Here is a 16,572-nt window from a genome sequence, read left to right as displayed (position 1 = left end):
TCACGTGATGAGCCGGGCACTTGGAGAGTATCTCATCTCAAAGTGCCAATTCTTCCAATGCAGCGAACGGGACCTGGGTCGCTTCCACCCGGGTTACCCGTTCACACTGCATCACGAACAGGGTTAAAATGCTGCATCGCTTAACCCAGCTTATTCAATTTGGCCCTTTCACTCTGCGTGGTAACCCGGGTTGCTGTGCAATAACCAGGGTTATTGGAGCTAGTGTAAAAGGGGTATAAGATAGAGGGCTGTAATATTAAGGAAAACCTTCTAATTTACACAATATTTATGACAGATGCTAATTCACAATTCAACATGATTAGATAACTGATAATTAAGAGCAAACTCAAAAAGGCAGGTAGAAAAGATCATGTGGGGGACAAAAAAAAAACCCAAACCCCATTAAAAAGGGGTGCTGTGCTTATTCTACATTGAGTAGAATAAATTACCACCAATGCCATGTTTTTATAACATGTGAGGCAGCAATTAAGATCATTAATATGTACATAACATTCAACAGCTCACGTTTAATACTGTTCTCCAGATCATTCCTCACTTCTAATAATGTGATCAAAAGATTTAAGCTGAATTTTCTTGAGTAATGATTATGTAACATAATGTGCATTGATAATTATGGTACTAAAGAATTAATGTGGGAGATATATACACCTATTACATAGCTCTTAAAGCTGCAATCCTACACACGGTCTTTAAATAGTACCTTTTGTGTTAATTTAACATTTTGTCTAGTAATTTCACCTATAGCAGTCTTTCCTTTGCAAAATCTCTCTATTGTTCACACTACAAGCAATAACCTGGGTTATTGAAAGTCAACGCGCAGCAACCTGGGTTACTGTGCAGTGTGAAAGGGGCAGGTTGCAATATTAAACCTGTTCCTTTGCTTCTCCAAAATGTATTAAAAGGCAGTCCGTACGCAAATCATATTTCTCCAGTTGCTTCATTGGTTTCTCTTAATAATGCAGCAGTCATAACCAGCTGCAGCAGTGATAAGTGCTGGTAACTAAGAGCCATAAAGCTGAGTTTTTCATCACTTGCCTAATAATAAATCCCATCTGGGGATGGTGCTATGCTTACAAGTTCTGCTGCCGCCTCTGGATGCTCCTCGCACATGCACAGTTCATCCCCATTGATAACCTGCATTTCCTGATCTCAAGCATGCGGAATAGGACAGAGTAGCCATTATCTATGCCAGCGTTTTTTTAACTAGTGTGCTGCAGCGGTCAGATCAGCGCACTTGTACTGTAGTGTGTTTTATTCCTGTGGAGTCCAATGTAGTGTATTTCTTTATGTGGGAGCTAATGTTTTTTCATTAGTCACTCATGCCGCATCGCCATATGGTGTGCCTTGGCAAATTTAAAATCTTGTGTAGTGTGCCTCGAGTTGAAAAAGGTTGAAAATCACTGATCTATGCGGATATGATACAGGTGGACCAAGATCGCCAGAAAGGTGCATATTCATATAATCTCATCCGGGATGCATTTTACTACATTGCTAAGCTAAAACATTTACCATCTCTGCACTAAGGAAGCAGGATGTCTCTTAGCGCAGAGATAAGCGAGATGGAAGCCCGACAACTCAGGATCCTGACACAGACAGGTAAGTCCCCTATCTCTCCCTATGCGGTGCCTAACCTCCCCAAGGGGGGTGCCATACCCCAACCCCCCCCCCCCCCCTAACCCTCCCGGGGTGGGGTTCCTCACCCTAATTTCCCCACGGGGGTGCCTAAACCTAACCCTCCCTCCCCCAGGAAGCAGCGCATACTTACCCGGCCCTGGACGTTTGGCAGTCCGGTGGTTGGGGATGCCGACGCCGGTATCCTGAACCACTTCGGGATATCGGTGTTGGCCCTTTGCCGGGCAGCGGGATTCCAGTGTCTGTATGTCGCCACGGCCGGCATCCCGTCCGCCGGCATCTCAATGAGATAATACATCTAAGTACAGACATTGTGCATCAGTTGTGGATAAGTACTTTAATGGTGTTTGATTGGTAAGATATTGCCAATTTGAGGATAACATAGGAAGTCAAACGTTAATTTCCCTGTTAAGGGAAGCCTATTGGGTCACACAGACACAGCTAATAGAATGTTAATCAGGCATTTGATTAACCATTAGCACTGGGGGCAGTGGCACTTATTTTTTTGTATTCCTGGATTTTGAAGTTTTCTTGGGATGTCTTAAATAAGGAAAAATAAGAGTTATGGTAGACCATTGATAACTTTTTCTTTGAAGTCCATAGGGTCCACAGGGATACCATGGGAATAATGTGGTTGGAGTGATGCAGGCACCAAACAGTTAAGCGGTCAGCTACCAGGATGCTTCACAGACCTCCTCCACATATACCCCCCCCCCCCCGCCTCAAGGAACCTAAGACTTTAGTGTCACCCACACTAAATATGTGGCCTTTCTTAAGCTTCGATGAAGGATTGGTCAGCGATTGGCAAACTAAATACACTTACCAATCGGTCAATCGATGTGTCTGGGCTGACATTCCAACTGGGCGGGCATTTAAGTTTGGCGAACCACTTGAGATGTCAGTGGTACCTGCAGCAAGTGTATGGGTGGTCAGTGGGTCTCTTGTACACACAGCCAGATGCACAGATTTTATAATATATATATATATATATATATATATATATACATATATACACATACATACATACACATATATATATATATATATATATATATATATATATATATATATATATATATATATATATATATACATATACACTTTCTGAAGAAAGTTGGATAAAACAACTGAAACATTATCTGTGTGCCCACTGATTATTGGATGTGTTCCTGCCCGTGAGTGCAGCACCATTTGCATGATACTTAGTTGTTCTGTGGGGGCACCGGGCGAAGTAAACTTTTTTGAGTGGAGGGCCGGTCCACTGTGATATTATAATTTATTCGGGGTAGGCGGTCCCTCTCCTGGGGTAGACGGACACCTCCTTACACGCAGCAGCCAGGAAACAGCACTCCAGTCGTGGCTTTTCGTGCAAGCTGGTCGGCACCAGTTTTTATTGTGCAACACCAATAGTCAAATAGAACAAACATAAAATAAATCCTAGTCCGTCTGGGCACTGACTTAACAGGTAATTTCCTCTCTACCAGTGGTAAGGCCTACTTCCTCACCACAAACACAGCACTTTCAGAAGGTCACAGTGTCTCTGAACAAAACCTTAGTGTCTGTTCTCCCCAGGGTGTGTGAGACACTGCATCAAAGTTCTTACACAGCTATATTGAACCACTTCCAGGTGTAATCCCTAATTAGCCTGCTCTCAGGCTGAAAGGCCCAACACCTGAAACGGCCCTGTGGATGGAGCCCTCCCTTCTCTCTCTCATCCACACCCCCAGGACCCATTCTCCGGCTTTTACCAAAAGCCGACACTCAAACCTGTTTGTAAAACAGACTTTTCCTGGGGGTTAAAATACATAGGACAGGAATCTGGGACACACATAGAAGCCATTCCAAATGTTTCCAGTGCTTCTATCACAATACATATATATGTATCTCTGTGTGGACAGATGACTCCCCATAGTCATTCACAGACATATCAGGTGTATATCGCTCATCGATAGTAAAAGCTATATATCACCATGAGTGTACCCAGCATTAATGTTGCGTCAATCGCCACAAAAAAACCACCTTGAGTACATAAGAGTACACAGGAAAAGAGTGGGTGGGAGGATTCTAAAGCTGGGTACACATTTGTCGATTTTTGTAACGATTTGGTAGATACCGATGGATCGGAACAACAAATTGATCAAATCTAGTGTGTACGCACTATGTGTGCTCCCGCGGCGGTGTCAATCGCATCTTCAGGTTGTCCCTACATGCCGGTCAATCTGAAAATCAAGTAAACGATTTCCAGCAAATCGTGCAGTGTGTACGCACTACCGGACGACCAGGCGATATATAGTAATATTATATAGTTAACCATCTAACCACCAAACAATGCAAGATATATCTGGAATATTGCACAGTGTGAATGCACTATATAGTTTGTCAGGGAGTTCAAGGGAAATCTGGACAACTATAATGTCCCATAGCTGCCCCTCCTCCACCCACAATTATGTCAGATAACTGCCCCTCCTCCTCCATCAATTATGTTAGATAGTTGGCCCCCTCCTCAAAAAATTATGTCCCATAACTACCACCTGCCAGCATAAAGGATCCATTAAAAAATCAGACCTCAGGTCTATGGGGGCGGCCATCTTCTCCGCTCCTGCTGCTGTGCCCTCTGGCTACACACTTCTCCCAGTGCATTTGCAATGTCCTTTCCTTTTATTGGTGTATAGCTCCAGCCATCCACCAATGCTTAGATTCGCCCACGACAGCGATTGGTGGATGGTCAGCATCATGCACCAATCAGTAATCTAGGAGTCAGGCAGTGCACTGTGATGTGACATCACATAACTGTCGGCTGGGAGTCACTGTCTGGTAAAAAAAAATGCTGTGTGTCTGCCCGTCCCTCTGGTCACTAATCAGCTGTGCAATCTAATCCCTGCCCCTGTGTCTCATTTACAAAATACTTTACAGACACAGCAGGCAAGCGCTGGAGCCGGCACCTGGCAGCTGTAAAAGCACTAAGCCTGCCGGGAGTATTAAGCCAGCCCAGCGCTCAGGCATATTCAGTGGGGTTGTTGACAGCATATTCACTGCACGATTAATGAACGATTGAACGAGAACAATGTTGTTATCGTTCAATCGTCCATTTATATCGTGTAGTGGATATGCGTCTTTAGTTAAGCAGCCACTTGAGAACCTAAGCACAGCAAACATTGAGTAGACATGTCAGCCTTGGCCCTGAAGCATTAAGCATTTCCTGCCAGTAGACTTCGCTGTTTAACACATTTAGGGGTCTATTTACTAAGCAATGTTAGGAGAAGTGAAATGTGAGGAGTGAAAAGTGATAAGGTGCCAGCCAATCAGCTCCTCTGTCTCCTAACACTGCTTAGTAAATAGATCCCTCACTTTCCAAAATAAACCACTCTTACAGTGACAGTAGTCATAAATGTTCAACTGTGTAAAGGGAATGGGTATGTAATCCCAGCGTTTGAATAGCCTGACGCCGGCAGCCCAAAAGGAGAAGATCCCGACAGGGCAGGTGAGTACCCTATACTTCCCCTCCCCCTCCCCCCCAACCCTCCCTTAGTGGTGCCTAACCCTTTCCTTCCCCTTAGTGTCTACCCCCAAACCCCGCCTTACAGCACCCTATTACACACACATACATATAGCGGGTAAAATAAATATTTAACACATCAACATTTCTCTCAGTCAATATATTTGTAATGGGGCTATTATAATGAAACTTTCACCAAATATCAGCGACAACCCATGCAACCCACACATGCAAAGAAATCAAACCATAGATGTCCATGAATTAAGTTATGTGTAATAATGTGAAATGACACAGAGAAGAAGCACTGAACACATGAAGAAATGGAAGTGCAAAAAGGCATGGAAAGCCAAGACACAGAAATCTATCAGTAATTAGAAAGCAATCCTGCCCCTTGTCAGTGCCAATTAATATAAATGGTTCAATCCCAACTGATGGCCTACAAAAAGGAGTCTCAATACCAAGGTCTCACTCAAAAAACATCTCATGATTGGTAAAAGCAAAGAGCTCTTTAAAGACCTTGGCAACCTTATTGTTGCAAAACATACTGATGGCATTGGTTACAGTAGAATTTCTAAACTTCTGAATGTTCCAGTGAGCACTGTTGGGGCCATAATCCAGAAGTGAAAATAACAATTTCACCATAAACCGGCCACGATAAGGTGCTCCTCGCAAGATTTCTGACAGAGGTGCGAATAGAATTATCAGAAGAGTTGTCCAAGAGCCAAGGACCACTTGTGGAGAGCTTCAAAAAGACCTGAAATTAGCAGGTACAATTGTTTCAAAGAAAACATTAAGTAATGCACTCAACCGCCATGGCCTGTATGCACGCTCACCACGCAAGACTCCATTGCTGAAGAAAAAGCATGTTGAAGCTCGTTTAAAGTTTGCTGCACAACATTTGGACAAGCCTGTGAAATACTGGGAGAATATAGTCTAGTCAGATGAGACCAAAATTGAACTCTTTGGATGCCATAATACACACCATGTTTGGAGGAGAAATGGCACTGTATAACAGCCCAAAAACACCATACCAACAGTGAAGTTTGGAGATGGGAACATTATGGTGCGGTGGCTGTTTTTCAGCATATGGTACTGGCATACTTCATATAATTGAAGGATGGATGAATGGAAGAATGTACCAAGACATTCTTGATAAAAATCTGCTGCCATCTACCAGGATGCTGAAGATGAAACGAGGGTGGACATTTCAGCAAGACAATAATCCCAAACACACAGTCAAGGACACTCTCAATTGATTTCAGAGAAACAAAATAAAGCTGCTAGAATGGCCCAGCCAATCACCTGACTTGAATCCAATTGAAAATCTATGGAAAGAGCTAAAGATCAGAGTTCATAGAAGAGGCCCACGGAACCTTCAAGATTTAAAGACTGTGTGGAAGAATGGGCCAAAATCACACCTGAGCAATGCATGAGACTAGTTTTTCCATATAGGAGGCGTCTTGAAGCTGTCATTACCAACAAAGGCTTTTGCACAAAGTATTAAAAAAATTTCAGTAAGCGTGTTCAATACTTTTTCCCTGTGCCATTTCACATTGTTACACAACTTAATTTATGGACATCTATGGTGTGATTTCTTTGCATGAGTGGATTGCATGGGTTGTTGCTGACATTTGGTGAAAATTTAATTACAAAAGCCCCATTACAAATATATTTACTGAGAAAAATATAGTAAAATCACTGTGATTATGTACAATGGAGCAGCTCCGTAACAGTCGGACAAATATAAAATGATAAACAGAGCGCTATTAAACTAAAATGTGTATGTAAAAAAAGTTTAAATGTATATAAAGAAATGCAATGCGATAAAATAAAAACAAGACTCAATGTTTATAGTCTTTTGATAGAATATATGCAGTACCGATGTGCTAGTTTATGCAGGATTCCAATTCTATGCCTGTTGGAGATGGACATCTGTTGAGAGCTAGCTAAATGTCCCTAACTGATACCTTCCGACGTTCAAACCTCTCCTCTCAGCTGGTCTCCTTGCACTCGGGCGTTCACTTCCGGTCCGGCGTTTCCGAACTTCCGGTTCCCGCTTGATGCTGACCAACACGTTTCGTGCTGACGCACTTTTTCAAGGTAGCTGGTATTGGTATTGGGTCCTCCTTTTATACTTAAAAACTTCAAACAACTTTATTTAAATCCATGTTAAAAACGGAAGTCCTATCCCGGATATGGTAAAAATTGGAGGCAACCTCGTGGTTTCTTTACTGACAAAGCATTCATAAAAAAGAAACAAGGTTTTTTCTATTAAAATAAGGGAACTTGTTAAAGTATGTTCTAAAATGGTTTGTATTATTGTGTTGGTAGTATTAAGGGTTCATAATAAGAAATAGTGTTTAATAAAAATATTTTTATAAAAAAGGTTTTCATTCAAGGTCTATATTTAAGCCATGAGGCTTCAAAGTTTTTAGATAAAAAACGAAACAAAATGGATATTTTATTAATTCCGCTGTTGTATTTCCTTCTCTCCATTTGCGCTGTACAATGAAAGCCTACAGATAAGCACAAAACAAATATACACACAACGCATACTAGCGAAAGTACACAATGTTCTCCCACTCACACATGCACTTATAAAAAGGTTCCCTCACATTAAGCTTCATATTAGAGGTTTTATTAGCAAATGCTTATGTTGCGAAATGTAATGTATATGATATTTAAGGTACAGAAACATAGTGGACATGTCTTGTTTGGTACCATTCTAAATCCCTGTTTAGTCGCAGATCTCCGGTTCTATCAGCAAGGAGATCGCATCATGCGTCCGCAAGTTATGAATTATAGGGAATTAGTTGTTAGAATGTATACCTCTGTATGTAGTGTCTATAATTAGCTTAAACCAGTTCTTCGGCGGGAAAACCACAAAAGCAACTCCTGAGGAATTGGGACATACCCCTAGTGACACTATATGAACTGACCTATGACCTGCATTGTACCAGAATGTCCAGGAGCTAGACCCAATGGAAATCTGTTAACTAGTCTCTTTGTTCTGTAAGGTATATAGCCTGCTCACTGGTTATAGCATACAGCCATTCTACTTGGTTGACCACAGGCTTCTGGATAGACGACTGTATACTGGGACCAGTCCGCATGCGTATGTATTGGCTTGTACCTTTGTATTTACTTGCTTGTTGCGCTAATTGTTTAGATCAAAGCGTGTTATACTTTTTCCTTGAATAATATAACTTTTTGTGCTTTGGAACCACACGATTGGACTTGAAAGCAATTATTTCTTAAGCGACCAGTAGCGCTAAATAGCGACAATTGGGTATAGCAATTGAGGGGTATCCATAGTATATATACTTATTTTGTGAAATATGTGACAACCCAGTGTGCAAGAACATAATTTATCAATACAATAAGGTTATTTACTTTTATATCTTTAAAATGGTGTGTCAGGTATGTGGAAGTCTCTCTTCAGTGTCACGGTAGAAGGACACAGGTACTTATAAAAGAGATCTCTACAATTAAGTACTTGCGGTCCTATGCGCTCCCTGCAGTATAAAAGAGATGCTGAGGTATAAACCATCCAAGTCAAATGTGCCACAAACATAACTCATCAGAACTTCAACTTGGCTAAAATAAATGTACACACAAGTCAATAGAAAGACCACTAATAAATTAACTTCATCTCTCACAAACTGCAGAATCCATAAACAAATATCTTACATTCCAGCTTTCTACAAGCAATATTTAAAGATATATTGTGCAATAGATCAGCATAAGCCAGAGAAGGAAAAGCTAACTTTTCCAATACAGGATTTTGGTACTTACCAATAAATCTCTTGCTTCGATTACATAGGGGACACTGGAGGCTAAAGACAGTAGGGTATAGACAGTGCTGAGTGGGAGCTTGCCACTTTAAATTTTAAGAAGTGTGACTAGCTCGTCCCCCTCTATGCCCCCCTACAAGCCCAGTCTTCGAAAAACTGTACCCAAGGGGAGCTGAGAAAAAAAACAAACTGAAGAGGAGGCGGCGAAGCAAGTACACAGAGCATATGAAAAAGTGAAACAACAGAAACACAACCAAAGACAAACAGTTCTCTACCAGCCTTAACATGAAGTGACCCCAGCCCTGACAGAAAGGAACAGTGCAGGGTGGGCGTCCAGTGTCCCCTATGGAATCGGAGAAAGAGATTTATCGGTAAGTACAAAAATCCGGTTTTCTCCTTCAACTACTAGAGGACGCTGGAGGCTACAGACAGTGGGGACGTTCCAAACCTCCCATTACAGACGGGAAACCGCTGAGAACCCTGCAAAACACACTGCGCTGCAGAGGCCCTAAACATGTAAAATCTATTAAAAAAAAAAAAAAAAGAATAAAAAGGTATGCCGGCCCGACCAAGTAGCCGCTCGGCAAAGTAACTCCATGGAAACCCTGCGAGCAGCCTCCTACAAGGAAGCCACTGAGCGAGAGGAATGCTCTGTAATAAAAGGCAGAGACTCCCTAGATGATGCCATATCCGCTTGTCTGAAGGTCAGACAATTCTCGCAGGCCAGCTGTTTGGAGGCTGGTTAGCCAGGATGAACAGTATCATGCATAACAAAGAGTGTAATTTACGTATGGCTGCAGTCCTCTCCACATAAATACGAAGAGCCCTAATAACATCTCAGGATCTTGACGAAGGTGTGGAAGAATCGATACCACAATAGGTTGGTTGATGTGGAACGACAAAAACACCTTTTGAAGAAAGTCCATTCTTGTAAGGAGTACCGCTCTATCCTCGTGAAAAAACAGATATGGAGGACGACAGGATAGAGCTCCTTGTTCCGACACCCTCCTGGCTGAGGTCAGCGTGAGAAGAGGTGTTACCTTCCACAATAGATATTTTAGCTCCACCGACTGCAAATGTTCGAACAGAGGAGACTGTAAGAAGGAAAGTACGAGAACCCAACCGCAGACCGGCTGAGAAACCTGTTGCTTGCAGAAAAAGCAGAAATCTGGCTAAGTTGAATTCTGTAGGAGAAGCCGCTCTACGTTCACCCCCTGAAACATAAATCTTCCAAAATACGGTGGTAATGTTTAGAAGTAACTTCCTACCGGGCTCTAAGCATAGTAGGGATTATCCTGGATGGGATCCCTGTATGTCTCAAGATGGCCCTTTCAACAGCCACACCTTCAAGCGTAGTCGCTTTAAGTCTGGATAAACTAAAGGACCCTGTAGTAAGAGATCTTCTTTCAGAGTAAGTGGCCACGGATCATCGATCAGCAGAAGTTGAAGGATGGAATACCAAGCTATGCGAGGCCATTCCGGAGCTACCAATAGAACGTTGGCCTTCTCCCTTTTGAATGCATTGTAGAATGCAAGGGAGAAGTGGAGACAGAGGAAACCGATAAAGTGGAAATGCCACGGTGTTGACAATGTGTCTACTGCCACTGCCTCCGGGTCTCTCGTCCTAGAGCAGTAGAGAGGCAGTTGATGATTTTGTCTGGATGCCATGAGGGCGACCTGTGGAAGACCTCACCATTGGACCAGCTGTTGAAAAACCTGCGGATGTAGTGCCAATTCCTATGGATGCACGTCCTGCAGGGTGAGGTAGTCTGCTTCCCAATTTGCTACACCTGAAATGAAGATTGCCATTGCAAACTTTTCCGCCCAGGTTATAATCCGGATTACTTCTTTTAAAGCTGCCCGACATCTGGTGATGCCTTGGTTAATGTATGCCACTATCGTGGTGTTGTCCGACTGGACCCTGCCTGCTCGTCCACATAACAGGTGATCTGCTGTCTGAACACTGCCCACAATTCCAATATGTTTATCAGCAGACTCGCTTCCTGTGATATCCAGCGGCCTTGGAAGCGATGTTCCTGAATCACCACTTCACATCCTGTCAGACTCGCGTCTATGGTGGAGAGAGTCCCATCCTACACTCTGAATCTCTTTCCCTTCAGTAGGAGTATTGAGTTCAACCCCCAGAGAATGGGTATCAGTTCTGGAACTTAACCTTACCCATTGGTGAATGAAAAGATGGGATCCTGTCCACTGAGAGAGTAGGTCTAGCTGAAACGTCCTGGAGTGAAATCGTCCGTAGGGAAAAGGCCTCTAATGCCTTGACCATCTTCCCCAGGAGTTGAATGCAAACATGCACCGATACCAGACTGTGTCGAATGAACGTCCTCACCATCTCCTGAATGGAAGTTGCTTTTTCCTGATGAAGGAACACTCTCTGACATAAGGTGTCCATGACCATACCCAGAAACTGCAGCCTCTGCGTCGGTTGCAGATGAGACAGCTTTGAGTCACTGATGTTCTGCAGTAATTGTTCCCTGGAATGGGACTTCAGCAGAAGATCATCCAGGTAAGGGATAATAGTGATCCCCCATTTCCAAAGGAGAAACCTAATTACAGCAATGACCAATGTGAATAACCTGGGGACTGATAAGCCGAAGGGCAAGCCCTGACTCTGGACTTGAAAATCCTTAGTAATAGATTGAGAATCTTTAAGTTCAGAGTAAGTGTGACCGAGCCATCAGGCTTCAGAACCACGAAGAGACTGAAGTAAACAAAAATTTTGTCCGGTCTGATGTATAGGAACCTGGACCACCACTCTCTTGGATGGAAGCTAGTGTATAGTTTGCTGTAAAATGATACTCTTGTCGTTGGAAACTGGCAAACCTGTGGTAATCAAGGTAGAGGAGGAGACTAAAAAGACAAGCTTGTATCCCCAAGTGATGAGATCCCGGACCCAAGATTCCGTCCATACTACCCTGAGGTCCTGAAGACTCACTCTCGCTCTGGAGACCCCCAGATAAGAGTAAAGCCCATCATGGACTTAACCTCATGTTGAGTAAATGTTGTTGTGACTCTGCCCCAACCTCCATAACCACGGGAAGTTGATGGTCCCGTGAACAACCCTAAGCACTAAAAAACCGAAACAAAGGTTCTGAGTAAGAACTTCTAGGGTGAGGAGCAGCAGACAGAATATAAAAGGATTTACTTCCAGTAGCTTGAGAAATCCATTTATCTAGATCCACTGCAAGTAATAACAGGATTTTGCTACTTACCGATAAATCCCTTTTTCCGATTCCACAGGGGACACTGGAGTCTCAGTACAGTGGGTTATAGATGTGAGATAACCGGAAGCTGGCACTTTAATAAACCTGAATAGTAGCTAGCTCCTCCCCCTCTATACCCCCCTACAGGTCAGTCTTAAGAAACTGTGCCAGAGGAGAGCTGGAAAATAGAATATAGAGGAGAAGAGAAGCTAGAACAGACATGAACAAACAAGCAAACATGCAAACAAATCAAGCAGACCTTGAAGTAAAACGACTGTCCAAACCAGGAAGAACAATAACCAATGCAAGTGGAACAGCGCCGGGTGGGCATCCAGTGTCCCCTGTGGAATCGGAGAAAGGGATTTATCAGTAAGTACCAAAATCCTGTTTTCTCCTTCATCCACTAGGTGACACTGGAGTCTCAGTACAGTGGGGACGTCCCAGAACTCACATCCCGGGCGTGAGCGCTGAGAACCCTGCAAAACAGCATGGCCATACCATGAAGCAGATGCCGCAAACATGTCAAAACGATAAAACTTTGAAAAAGTAAGCCGGCCCGACCAAGTGGCCGCCCGACAAAGCTGGGTCAGGGAAACACCAAGGGCAGCCGCCCAATGAAGAACCCAACGAGCGCAAAGAATGCACTGTGATTGAAGTAGGAGGTTGTTTTGATGCAGCCAGCTAGGCTTGTCTGATTGTCAGACGAATCCATCTAGAAATAGTTGCTTTAGAAGCTGGCCAACCCGGATGCGCCATATCATATCGAACAAACAGTGTATCCGACTTCCGGAGGGATGCAGTCCTATCAACATAAATCCGAAGAGCCCGGACAACGTCTAGGGTTCTGGAAGCCGAAGAATTGTCTTTAAAAAGATAACTACGTACGTAGCTCAGCCCTATCCTCATGAAAAATGCGGTAAGGCGGACAACAAGAAAGCGCCCCTAGCTCCAATACACGCCTAGCAGAGGAGAGCGCCAAAAGGAGAACAACTTTCCATGATAAAAATTTTACTTCCACAGTCTGTAAAGGTTCAAATAGGGAAGACTGGAGAAAAGAGAACCAAATCCAAATCCCATGGGGCCATTGCAGGTACAAACGGAGATTGTAACCTGACAACCCCTTGTAGAAATGTTTGGACATCCGGCAATAATGCTAGTTTCTTCTGAAAGAAAATCGTCAGAGCCGATATTTGAACCTTCAAAGATCCCAGACGAAGACCTGCTGATAAAACAGAAAAAAGAAGTTGAATTCTGATGGTGGCGCACCCTTGCGTTCACACCAAGAGACATACGCCTTCCATATACGATGATAGTGCTTTGAGGTAACTTCCATTCTAGCCCTTAACATAGTAGGAATCACCCTGGAAGGGATACCCTTTCTTCTTAAGATAGCCCTTTCAACAGCCTCACTGTCAAACGAAGCCGCTTTCAGTCCTGATAAACGGACCCTGTCGCAGTAGATCTTCTTGCAGAGGAAGAGGCCACGGGTCATCTATCAGTAGAAGACGTAGGTTGGAATACCACGACTGTCTGGGCCAGTCTGGAGCCACCAACAGAACCTTTACCCTTTCTCGTTTGATTCTTTGAAGCAGACGAGGAAGAAGTGGGAGTGGTGAAAACAGGTAAACAAACTGAAACCGCCAAGGAGTTGTTAGAGCATCCACTGCCACCGCCTGTGGATCTCTTGTCCGTGAGCAGTAAAGTGGCAGTTGGTGGTTCAACCGCGACGCCATGAGATCTACCTGAGGGAGACCCCAACGCTGAATCAGTTGTTGGAAGACCTGTGGATTGAGCATCCATTCTCCCAGATGAATGTCTTTTCGACTGAGGTAGTCGGCCTCCCAATTTTCTACCCCTGGGATGAAAATTGCTGATATCGCTACAGAAGAATGCGGCTTACCTCCCTCATGGCGGACCGACTCTTGGTGCCGCCTTGTCTGTTGATGTACGCCACAGCCCTGAAACTGTCTTCCCTGAGTCACTGCTCCCCATCCCCTCAGACTGGCGTCTGTGGTGAGGAGAATCCATTCCCACATTGCAAACCGCTTGCCGGCCAATAGGTGAGGGGAAATCAGCCACCAAAGGAGAGATGTTCGAGTACTGGGTGAAAGTTGAACTCGCTGGTGAGTGAGGGCCCTGACCACAAAGAGGAGGTCCAGTTGGAATGGACGAACATGGACTCGAAGGTCGCAACCATCTTCCCCAGAAGGCGAATACACAGGTGTACTGACACCCTGCGATGACGTAGTATCAATCGCACCATGTGTTGGATGGAGGTGACCTTTTCCTGCGGAAGAAACACCTTCTGCTCCACAGTGTCCAAAATCATCCCTATGAAAGGCAGACGCTGAGTAGGCTGCAGATGAGATTTTTGGTAATTCAGGATCCATCCGTGTTGTAACAGAAGACTGTGTTAGCCGGATGTCCTGCAGTAATTGAGTGACTGACGGAGCCTTGAGAAGCAGGTCGTCCAAGTACGGGATGATAGTAACCCCTTGAACCCGAAGAAGGGCAATCATTACTACCATGACCTTCGTGAACACTCTTGGTGCTGATGAAAGACCGAAAGGTAAGGCCTGAAATTGAATATGAGAGGCCCGCACTGCGAACCTGAAGGAATGCCTGATGAGGAGGCCAAATGGGAATGTGGAGATAGGCATCCTTTATGTCCAAGGATACGAGAAACTCGTCCCTCTCGAGCCCTGTAATGACAGACTGCAGGGACTCCATTTTGGACTTCAAGGTCCGCAAATAAGGATCGAGATGTTTCAAGTTCAGAATGGGTCTCACTGAGTCGTCCGGCTTTGGAACTACAAACAAGCTGGAATAAAAGCCTTGACCCTGCTGGTGGATAGGGACATGCACTATTACTTGAGAAGACAGCTTTTCTATTGCTTCCTGTATTACAACCCGTTTGTCCGCTGATGCCGGCAAACCGGCTGTGAAAAAACGAGGAGGAGGTTGGATCTGAAAATCCAACTTCAACCCCAGAATAATGATGCCCCGGACCCACGCGTCCTGGCAACACTTGATCCAAACTTCTTTGAAATTGCGAAGGCGAGCTCCCACCCTGGGGTCCCCCAGGGGAGAAAGGAGCGCGTCATGCCGGAGGATTAACTGAAGACTTTTCCTGCTGGGAGGAGGACGCAGTCGCTCTACCCCTGCCTCTGGAACCACGGGAGATAACAGGAACTCCTCTGCCACGACCCCTGAATCTCCCTGGGATACGAAGGGACGGTCCAGCAAATTATTTCCTAGGAGGAGCAGCAGCAGATGGGAGATAAGTGGACTTACCACCTGTGGCTTGAGATATCCACTTATCCAGTTCCGTTCCAAACAAAGCTTCCCCTGTGAATGGAAGTGCTTCCACGGCTCTCTTAGATTCTGCATCCGACTGCCATTGTCTCAGCCACAGCGCTCTGCGGGCTGAGACAGCCCAAGGCGAGGATCTAGAGGAAAGACTACAAATATCTTTTGAAGCCTCTCCAAGAAAAGAAGCAGACTCTGTAATCTGTCCCGCTACAGGAACCAGATCCTCTGCCGGAACACCAATCTTAAGGCCCTCAGCAAGCTGCGTAGCCCATGCTTCCACCGCCTTGCTGACCCAACAGCTGACTAATGCGGGTCGAAGGGACACCCCCACTACAGTGTACATAGACTTTAAGGTAGTTTCTAACTACCTGTCAGAAGACTCCTTTAAAGAAACTGCTCCTGGAACAGGGAGCAGTCTTTTTAGACAGACGTGACACTGAAGGGTCCACTGAAGGAGGTGCTTCGCATAATTTCCTGCTCTCTGCAGGAAAGGGATAGTAGGATAAAAGTTTACGTGAAATCTGAAACTTTTTAGCTGGGCGTTTCCATGCTGAGGTAAGGATCTCGTCCAATTCCTCAGACACTGGAAAGGAGGCTGCTAGTCTGTTTTTTATTAAAGATAGACGGCCTAACTTCCACAGGGTCCATGTCCTCAACATACAACACCTGGAATATAGCTGCAATCAGCGCCTCTACACCCCGAGGTACAGGCTCCGCTTCCTCTGGCGCCTGTTCCTCTATAGGGTCCTGTACCTCCCCTTCCTCTGTATCAGGCATGTCGTCCTCTACCGGATCATCCCACATAAGGGGATTCGGTATTAGTCTCCTAGCAGGGACACTAGAGGACGATGCCACAGGAGGAACCCTGGCTGACATAACCCTTGTGAGCCCTTCTACAGACCTGGCTAAAGACCGTGCTGCAGTCTGTGTTTCTGAAGAACACTTCTCACACAACAGGGAACTGGATGATAGTCCCTGTGTAAACTTCTCTGCACAATTCTTACATCAGAAAGCTTTTTGTGCAGCCTCAGACCCCTTTGAAGTCATGTTACAAATTCACTGTTCACACACACACACACAGAGAAAAGTTAGT

The 16,572-nt window shown here is 44.6% G+C and overlaps 1 protein-coding gene across 2 annotated transcripts in view; it reads right to left on the bottom strand.

Moving 5' to 3' along the window:
• MINDY2 (MINDY lysine 48 deubiquitinase 2) overlaps window positions 1–16,572 on the bottom strand; it is a 223,585-nt gene that overhangs the window by 176,211 nt on the left and 30,802 nt on the right. The gene's annotated exons all lie outside the window — the stretch shown is intronic.

This window comes from Taudactylus pleione, unplaced genomic scaffold, assembly GCF_031769625.1.
Source record: "Taudactylus pleione unplaced genomic scaffold, aTauple2 ptg000019l, whole genome shotgun sequence".
Classification (NCBI taxonomy): domain Eukaryota; kingdom Metazoa; phylum Chordata; class Amphibia; order Anura; family Myobatrachidae; genus Taudactylus; species Taudactylus pleione.
The sequence above is the reverse complement of the archived record's forward strand: the minus strand, read 5'-3'. Positions and strand labels throughout refer to the sequence as shown.